A 9,629-nucleotide genomic window follows, 5' to 3' on the forward strand; every position below is an offset into this window, starting at 1 on the left:
GCGATGCCATACGTAAAAAGGAAAAGACTCATAGAATGGTAGAGGCAAATAGAGCTTTTACACATTTTCGTTAATCCATGAACATAATTTATATAGACACATAGACCCATGGATCCATACATCTCAATCAGAAAAGAATCAATAGAAAAAGAAAATCAAAACTCTCCCCAACGGCAATTTAATTACCGGCCCCCATTAAACACAACGTAAAAGACCAAAAAGCAAATGCGAGCAACAGTAAGAAATAAATATTATTAAAAAAAATACTAACATTCCTCCATTATTTTTAATAATAATAATAATAATAATAATAATATAAGAGATACTTCCAGAAAAAAAATGATTATTATGCATATGAAAGTGTGGTCTGTATTGAACCCTCACTTAGTGAAATAACAACCTTTACTTCAGAGTCAGTAGTGATCTCAGACTTGAATTATGACTACTTAAGGGAAATAAAAAATTATTACTCACACATAAAAATCCAGGTGCTGGCATAAGCTTTATTAGCTAGCACATTACGGCCTTGTACTCATCCCGATTTTATGAATGTATTTGAGAATAAACCTAAATCTCATAGAGAGCGGCTCCACTCTCACACTCACATAGGTGAAATTTGTTAAGGGTGTTCCTGTAATTCTTACACTCTACTCATAAGAGCTATAGAATTTCATTAAGAGTTTTTTTCAAAAACTCATCATCCACGACATTACAAGATAAATACACTCATATTATAGGAATGAAAAATAAAATAAATAGTGCATTTCTTACAACCATCATATGATTCGTTTTTTCCATTAAACCCAGTTCTCAAGATCTTTGGTCTCTGGGTTGGGTATCCTCATACATGGCTCTTTGAATTATGGGTTTTAATCACATTCCCCTCGATGTATTCCAAATCATTTCTTTTGTCAAAGCTTTGTATAGTGGATCCATATTAATAATACCGTCAATAAAAAAATCTCACAGTATTGTATTTTTCTTCTAAAGGATCTGAATTTACCATTATAATAACAGTTTTGTACTCTACTAATTATAGTAGTACTATCATAATAAATTAATACGGATTTTTCACAGAGGAATAAATCTCTCGACATACGGCGGCCAAAACGTCCAATAAAGCACTAATCCTTAAAATATTAAAACGGCTAATAATAATATATGCATCCAAATTTATCCCAGGATAGCGAGACCAAATCTCAACATTAAAAACTTTCAGTTATAGCACTAAAACCAAAAATAAAACCAAATGGCAATAAAGACAATAGAAGCAGCCGACGTAAATAACATTTACGTACATATTTAATACCCAAAAAGTTAATAACATCCAGCATTACTCCCAAAAGCTCAAATAACTGAAAACTGAAGGGAAACTAAAGACGTTGGAGGCAAAATCTTTTGAAAAAAAAAATTATTTTCTAAAAACTTGACCCCACTAATTTTTAGAATTAGAAATAAAATTTTCTTTTCATAAAAAAAATACAACTTACTCAAAAATCACTTTATTCCAAAACGAAGAAAAATGAATTGCTATTTTTTATTCCAAATATAAGAAATATATAAGCATGCGTGCTAAAACATTTAAAGAATAATGCACATAAAATAAACATTCTATACTTTATTTTCAATATTCAATTTAAACATCCTATCACAAGCATAGCCCTTGCCCACAAAAACTCAATTTGTTTTTTGTAACTACAAAATGATCAGATTCCATAGTTTTTTTGAAGCCCGCTTTGTTGAGTAAAAAACTCGACATCAAATTCTTCCTTATAAATGGGGTATAAAGTACATCTTTAAGCATCGATATACATCCAGAAGTGAATTTCAGCTCAACCTTACCACTCCCAAAAACCTTGGTTTTAATTGAATCACCGAGCATAATAGTCTTATCTTCTTCAAATGGAGTAAAATTTCTGAACCAATCTTTATCATAGCAGACATGCCTATTGGCACTAGAATCTGCCCACCACCCTTCAACAAATTGCATCATGTTAATGTCTGTGATCATTGCTACAAACGGCTCCTCAGTTATATTAACTTGATGATTATTATTTTCTCGTTTTCGGAACTTACAAATTTGAGCAAAGTGTCCAATTTTGTCCCAAACAAAACACGCTTGATTTTGTGAATGAGGTCCTTGATTTTTATCATTTTGGTTTTGAAAATCCTTTTTGTGAGGTCTACTAAATTTTTTAAAATATTTTCTTTGTGACTTCAAAAAACTATTTCTTGCATTTTGACCTTTGGGCATGCTACAATTTTCAGAAATTAAGTTTACCTTTGTATGGAATCTTCGTTACCATTTTGAAAGACCAATTCATTTTGGCCTCTAGCTTCTTCCTGTACACGAATACGTGTGATTAACGTATCCAAAGAAGTCTCCTTTTATTTATGGCACATCGACTTTTGAAACTCTCTCCACGAAGGTGATAGCTTGTCGATGATGCCACAAACAATTATATTGTCTCCAATCTAGATGCCTTCGGTTCTAATTTCAGCTACAACCATTTGAAAATCTTGCGCTTGCTCCGCAACGGATTTTTCATCTACAATTTGATATCGAAAGAAGCGACTTGTTGCATATTTTTTTGCTCCGGCTTCTTCCGTATCGTATTTACTCTGTAAAGCTTTCCAAATTTTTTTTGCAAAGGTGTAAGTAGTATTGTAGTAATCATAAAATTGATCAGCAAGACAATTTAAAAGATAACATCGACATTTATACTCATCTTTGGTATATTTCTCAATCTTTTCTTCATGAGCTTTCACTTGTGCTTCAGTCATATTCTCGGTAGTAATCTTGCTAAGATTTTTTGCACTGAGAACATAGGAAACGTTGAGAAGACTTAGATAGAAGAGCACATTGTACTTCCATCTCTTGAAATGAGCTCATTTGAATCGAAAGGGCTTGTTGAGATCTCCAATGCTTTCCGTGGATTTTTCAGTTGTAAGCTCCACGTCTGAATCTCCTTAAAATTATTAGTGAAATACATAATAATATAATAAAAATTACAATTAAAATAAAATTAAAACGAAGCCAATTTGGAACGAGGCACGGAAATATCGCTCTCTTTAAGGAGATTCAAGTCCTCTGCAGTGTACAAAGTCTCAAAATTAACCAGTGCAGCATAACTTCTCTTAACTTGACTCCTTCATGATACAACAGTCCAACTGATCGTCCTATGATTCAAACCTACTCTGCACAAGTGGTTGAGTCTAAAGTTCCACTCAAAAGAACACATCTCTTTTATCTGAAAAATATCTCAAAAAATATATACTCACTAAACTTGTTTTTTCTCATCTCCTTTTCTCTAAAATATATTCTCTTCTCGTACTAACCGCAAGACAACACAAATATATAAACTGGACAAAAAACGACCCCAGACGTCGTAGACATAACGGGAAAAAACAATAAAAACAATCACCTTAAAATAGCCTCTTAAAAGACCCTTCGGCCTTCAAAGCCAACGTTCTTCCTAGAGAAATAAACGGCAACTGAATAATAAAGAGAAATAAAACCTTCAGAACGTTAAAAAAAATTAATCTTACAATTTCTAAGGCAAAAAACCACTTGAAATCAAAAAACGGTTTGAACACTTAAAGACCAAAACTCTCCCCAACGGCAATTTAATTACCAGCCCCCATTAAACGCAACGTAAAAGACCAAAAAGCAAAGGCGAGCAACAGTAAGAAATAAATATTATTAAAAAAAAATACTAACATATGAGGTATCACACCACCTCTATCTGCCATACCATTTTCTCATTCTTCTTTTACTACTATTACTATCGCAACTATAAACCTTCATATCTTTTCTTTTACCCCCAACAGTATCACGAGGTGATCTTGTAGATTGAAACTCTTCAAATCCAAATCCAGCCCTTTCAGACTCTGATTTTGCAGAATATAAATCATCCCCTTAGGCCTCAACTGCTCATAGTCCGTAAATATAATGAAACTTAGATCTACTTTTGCTTACAAGGACTTACCTGAGTGTTCCTTCAACCTGGTGCAACATCGATATGGGGCGACTCACGGCTGTTGTGGTGTCTCTTGGCGTTGGTGTTTTCTTTTCGATTTCCATTACTGTTGTTATCGACAATAACCAAACCTTGGCCATCTATTCAAAACGGGTAAGAGCACTAGCAGCGGTCTCGCTAAAACAAATGAATCTCTAAAATTTGATGAATTTGGGATTTAAAACGTTGGCATTGGATTCAATAAAGATAAAAACTCAAACTTTGAGCTACAGGAAATTTATTTTCATTCATATTTGAAGACTCATTGTTTACAGTCTATCCGATTATTTTATTACAAAATCAATTCTTCCAACTCCTCTCTCCCTTTTTGCCCGTAATTCTGTTTCTTTCTCCCAGACCTTTCTTCCCATTCTTCCTCTTCCGTCCCTTTCTCTCATTTCTTTTGCCCATGAATCCGAAAAAAATTTCCTTTCTCCCTTTCAGTTTTTCTTCTCCATTTTCTCTCTTCCATTTCTCTTTCTCTCTTTTTCTCACTTCGCTTTACAACCCGACACTCCCTCTCTCCCCTTCTCTCCATTTTTTATTTAGGTTTTGCTAAACCCAACCTCATAAACTCACCCTTCCACATCTAAATCGCACTTGAGGAGTACAAGGAAATCTTAGTTATTTCGTTCGAGTAAATCGCTCTTGAGGGGTCGAGGAAATCACTGCCCAATCCCAAAAATCACTCTTAAGGGTATTTTCTTGCATTTTTCTGAGCACCGAAACTGAGAGCATTTTTCTTGCATTTCTATTATGAATCACAAGGTTTCTAAGCTGATCTTTGAGCAGTATTTGCTATTTTTTTAAACTTCAAATTGGGTTTTTGATTCCAGCGTTTCCATTTTTGTGTGCTCATGTATTCCATAATTTTCTTATTACAAATTAAAATGACAGGACTCGTAGCATCTTCGGTTTTTGCATATACCCCATGTTGGTCTAATTCAGGTATTTCATCTCTGCGTGTGTGGAGTATAATTTTTTTAGTTTTTAGGCCCATTTTGGTGGAATTGAACATGCATTTATATACTGTTGATTGAGCTGAGTGTTCTGATTTCAAATAATGGGAATTTCTGCGTTGAAGGCATGGCTTCCAAGCTGTTAATTTAGAAACATGGAACTCACCATGGTAGACTGTCGACACTGCCTTGCTCTGGACCTTTTTTATTGAATTTCTTATCACTTGCATATCTTTCAAGATGAAGGCAGGCTTGTAGATGACTCAACCACGTATCTTGAGGGCCATCAAGATAAGTTATAGGTGATGATTTGAATGTTTTACAGCAACATTAACTGTTATTTTACCTCACTGTGGATATTACAATTAATATTTGTTTATTCCAGCTTTTCCATTTGCATTTGAATGATCTCTATTTTTCAATTTGTATCCCATTGATCAATGTTCTATCTGTGTAATTGAGCCAAAGATGTAATGGATTGAATGTGCCTGTCGCATGTCTTATATGGATCCAATGTATGCCTAACTTATATATAAAAAAAAAATATATATATATATATATATCCTTTGTAGTTTTGATAGGCTTAAAGTGATTCTACTAGTTTTCTTTGGACCATTTCTTTGTTTTTTCCCCTCTTCCTTAAGTACTTGCTTGTTTATTATAATGGCATGTTTTTACATGTTATTATGATTTCTCATCCTTCAGGTCATTCTTGTTGTATCAGTGTATAATTGATATTAGCAGGACCATTTAGATCTATACTTTTTTAGTATAAATTCTTAACCATAATGATGACTTTTAATTAATGTAAGATAAAACTCTTATGAATTTACTATCTATATTTGACTGACATTTTAATGGTTCAATATTTGACATTTTCTCTGTATTGTACCTCAGTTGGATGTTTAGTATCACTTTGACCTTTTAAATATTTGATTAAATATTTAACATTTTAATGGGAGTTGGACTTAGCCCAACTCTCCTTTTGGAGCTTTAGGGTACAATTGCCAACAAGGATCTCGGTTAGGTTGGGTCAAAGTTGGATCATGATATCATTTTGATTGGGCTATTATTTTGAATTTGACAAAAATCATAAAAGCTATTTTTACTTTTTATATTGAAATGCAAGGGGATTAAGTTCATGAGCCCTGTTTATCTTCTTTGCATACTAGATCAAAGTGCTCATCTTTATATATATGTACACAGTTGATTGCCTTTTGTCTTTTCTCTTCGGTGACTTTTCCATTAGGTTTCATTACTTTGGTGTGTTTTAATAATTTCCCTTGTTGTATTTTTTTGAATAACTATAGATTTAAAATATTGTTTTCTGCAGGCTGCAGCTTAAGATCATCTTTACAAAATGCAAAAAATTAGGAAGATATGTTTTGGATAAACATGTGGTTAGGCAATCACTATGAGGTATGTATTAATTATTTTGAAGTTGGTATGTAGCCTTTTTGTGTTTGACAGAGACTGAGCTTGTATATGTGCCCCTGAACTTGCTATGTAACTGAAATTGCTGATGTGTAATTGAACTTGTTGAAATTATTTGGGTACTACTACTGAATGTACTGCTATTTTCATTTGTTGGTTTATGAACTGGTTTGTGGAGCTATTACATTATTTTGATACTAAAATGTGAATCTATTGAATTTGTTGGTTTATAAACTGGTTTGTTGGTGAAAATGTTGATATTGAAATGTTCTGCAACTTGGCCTTTGTTGGGTGATACTGAATGTTGGTGGATTTTGGGATGTAGCTTGGCCTTTGTATTATAAATTGATGTTACAAATTGTTGTTAGTTTTTGTATTTTGGGTTGTGGCTTGTTTTTATGATGGAAACAAGTTGGTTGGCTACACTATGGTTGGCTACAATACGGTTGGAAACAAGTTGATGAAAAATAACAATAATTTAAGTATCAAAATAAATTATTAATGTACATATAGTTAGTGTAATTGCAAAATATGAAAAAAAAATTAAAAAATTATTATAAAAAAATAATATTATATTATTATTTTGATGAATCCAATGACTAATCTAATGTGGAGTTATAGATAGAAGGTTTTAGATATACGGAAAATAAATACTTTTCATTAAATTTTGAAGATGAATTTGATAAATCCAATGCTAATGCTCTAATAGGCTAGTTTTAATAAAACAAATCGCCCATATCTATTTTTCTATTAAAGAGGGGTTCGGGCTTATTTTTTCGGCTCAATCCAACAGGCTTTTATACCAGTTTTAAGTGGCCCAAGCCACGAGGGCCATTGTGTGGGCTTGGACCCATTTCTGGCCCAACCCATGGGCTGTGAGACCAAATTGTTTTGAAACTAGATGAAAAAAAAGAAATGTCTGCCATGGATTTTACTTTTTTTATTTTAGTTCTTAATAATTGTGCCAAAAAATGACTAATTTTCATTCATTTTACATAATTGTTTATTCTCACATGTCATTATTTTATTTATGTATTCTACGGGTGGGGAGCGGGGCCCTGCACCTCGCCCCTATCTACCCCACACCTGCATGGGCAGGGTGAACCCCTGTTCGCCAGATGCGGGGGGCGGGCTGATCCAACCCTCCACATCTATACTTATATAAATAATAAATATATATATATATATAATATCTATATTATAATTAAAAAAACATCCATCATCAAAACAACTCCGTTTTGGTAAGCTGGTTAACCCCCCTTCTTGCGACCCCCACTTTCAGAATCTCTCTCTCTCTCTCTCTCTCTTTCTCTCTCTTATGCCGTTAGGCCATTCTTTTTCGTCGTCCGTCTGTTGCACTCCTGGTTTGTCGTCGAAGGTAAGTTCCCGTCGCAAACTCGCATGCCAATTATGTTTTTTTTTTTTTTTTTCTTTTTGAGTTATGGAGGATGGGATTAAATTAAGGAGTTGGAGGATGGGTTTGTGAATTGTGTGTTGTGGAGAATTGAATTGTGCATGTGTTTCAATGTTTGTAATTATTAAATAGTAAATTTGAAATTATTTAGGATTACAGATTGGAACCCTAATTTCGTTTAGGGTTCCAATTCAAAACTCTGAATCATGTTAGGCGTTTCAATCTTGAAACCCTAATCTATTTTCGAGTTTCGATATCGAAACCCTAATCTATTTTCGAGTTTCGATATCGAAACATCGTTATGTTTTAGGGTTTCGATATGAAACCCCCATCTCTTTTGAGGTTTTGATATTGAAATCCTGTTCTGTTTTGAGGTTTCAATATTGAAACCTCGATCTGTTTTGGGTGATTGTTGCATGGATTTAATTGATGTTGTGATGTTTGCTTCATTTCAGATTTTTGTTAGTTTTGGGGAATGGTTAGTCCGTCAAATTTTAGTGCTAGCTATCCTACCCCTACCTCAACACCTAATCCTACTGGATCTACCCCTGCTAACCCTTCGAACCCTAGACCTACGGATGCTACCCCTATCCCAATAGACCATTGCCTTGCCCTTTGCTCCCACAAAATAAGAAACATGTTTCAATAGTTTGGCCTCATTTTACCATACTAGAGGGTGGTGACCCTAATAATCCCAAGCTAAGTGTAACCATTGTGGTAAATTGTATGAATGTCAATATAGAATACATGGTATATCCCAATTAAAGGTACATTTAGAAGAACAATGCAAAAAGAGTCTAATATTAAAATCTTTCCAAGAGAATAGTCAATCTAGACTAGAGATTATACTTAAAAAAATGAAGGATGAGAGTAATAGGGTGTAATGTTGAAGGGGTATACTAAGTATGATCCCGAGAAATGTAGGAGACACCTAGTTCTTATGGTCATATGGATGAGTTACCTTTTTAGTTTGTGGAAGGGAAATGGTTCCAAGCATATTCTAAGTACTTGGAACCTAGATTTAATTTTTCTTCTAGCCACACAATGACAAATGCTATAAAAAAACATTATATGTCAGAGAAGAGTTGTTAAGAGTCAATTGGCGGGTCAAATAGTTTGCCTCACCACAGATACTTGGACATCCGTCCAAAATTTTAATTATATGTCGTTGACTGTGCATTTTATTGATTGTGATTGGACATTACACAAAAATTTTAAAATTTTGTCAAATTTTCAATCACAAGGGTGAGATAGTTGGGAAAGCCTTAGAGGTCGCAATAAAGGAGTGGGGGTTGGCACGAGTTTTGACAGTTACAATTAATAATACCTTGTCTAACGATGTCGCATTGGAACATCTTAAGACCTATCTTATAGAGGCAAATAAGACAATCTTGGGTGGTGAGTGTTTGCATGTGAGATGTGCTGCACATATTCTGAATTTAATTGTAACTAATAGTTTGGAAGATCTTGATGACTAGACTGCCCGGGTCGAAACTGTTGTGAGATTTGTGAGATATTCTTCTGCTAGATTGGAAAAATTCAAGATTGCTGTGAGGTTTGCAGGCATAACATCTAATAAGGGCTTTTGTACTGATATTCTTACAAGATGGAACTCAATCTTCTTGATATTTGAGGCGACCCAAGAATATAAGTAGGCCTTTGTATTATTGGGTGATGAAGACATGCAATATGTCAGATATTTTGATGAGCATGAGGGATTGGGGAAGCCTATTGAAGATGATTGGGAGGTTGTCGCTACTTTTGTAGATTTTTTTAAGCTTTTCAACAAGGTCACAACGAGAC

The sequence above is a fragment of the Juglans microcarpa x Juglans regia genome, chromosome 1D, assembly GCF_004785595.1.
Source record: "Juglans microcarpa x Juglans regia isolate MS1-56 chromosome 1D, Jm3101_v1.0, whole genome shotgun sequence".
In the NCBI taxonomy this organism is placed as follows: Eukaryota; Viridiplantae; Streptophyta; class Magnoliopsida; order Fagales; family Juglandaceae; genus Juglans; species Juglans microcarpa x Juglans regia.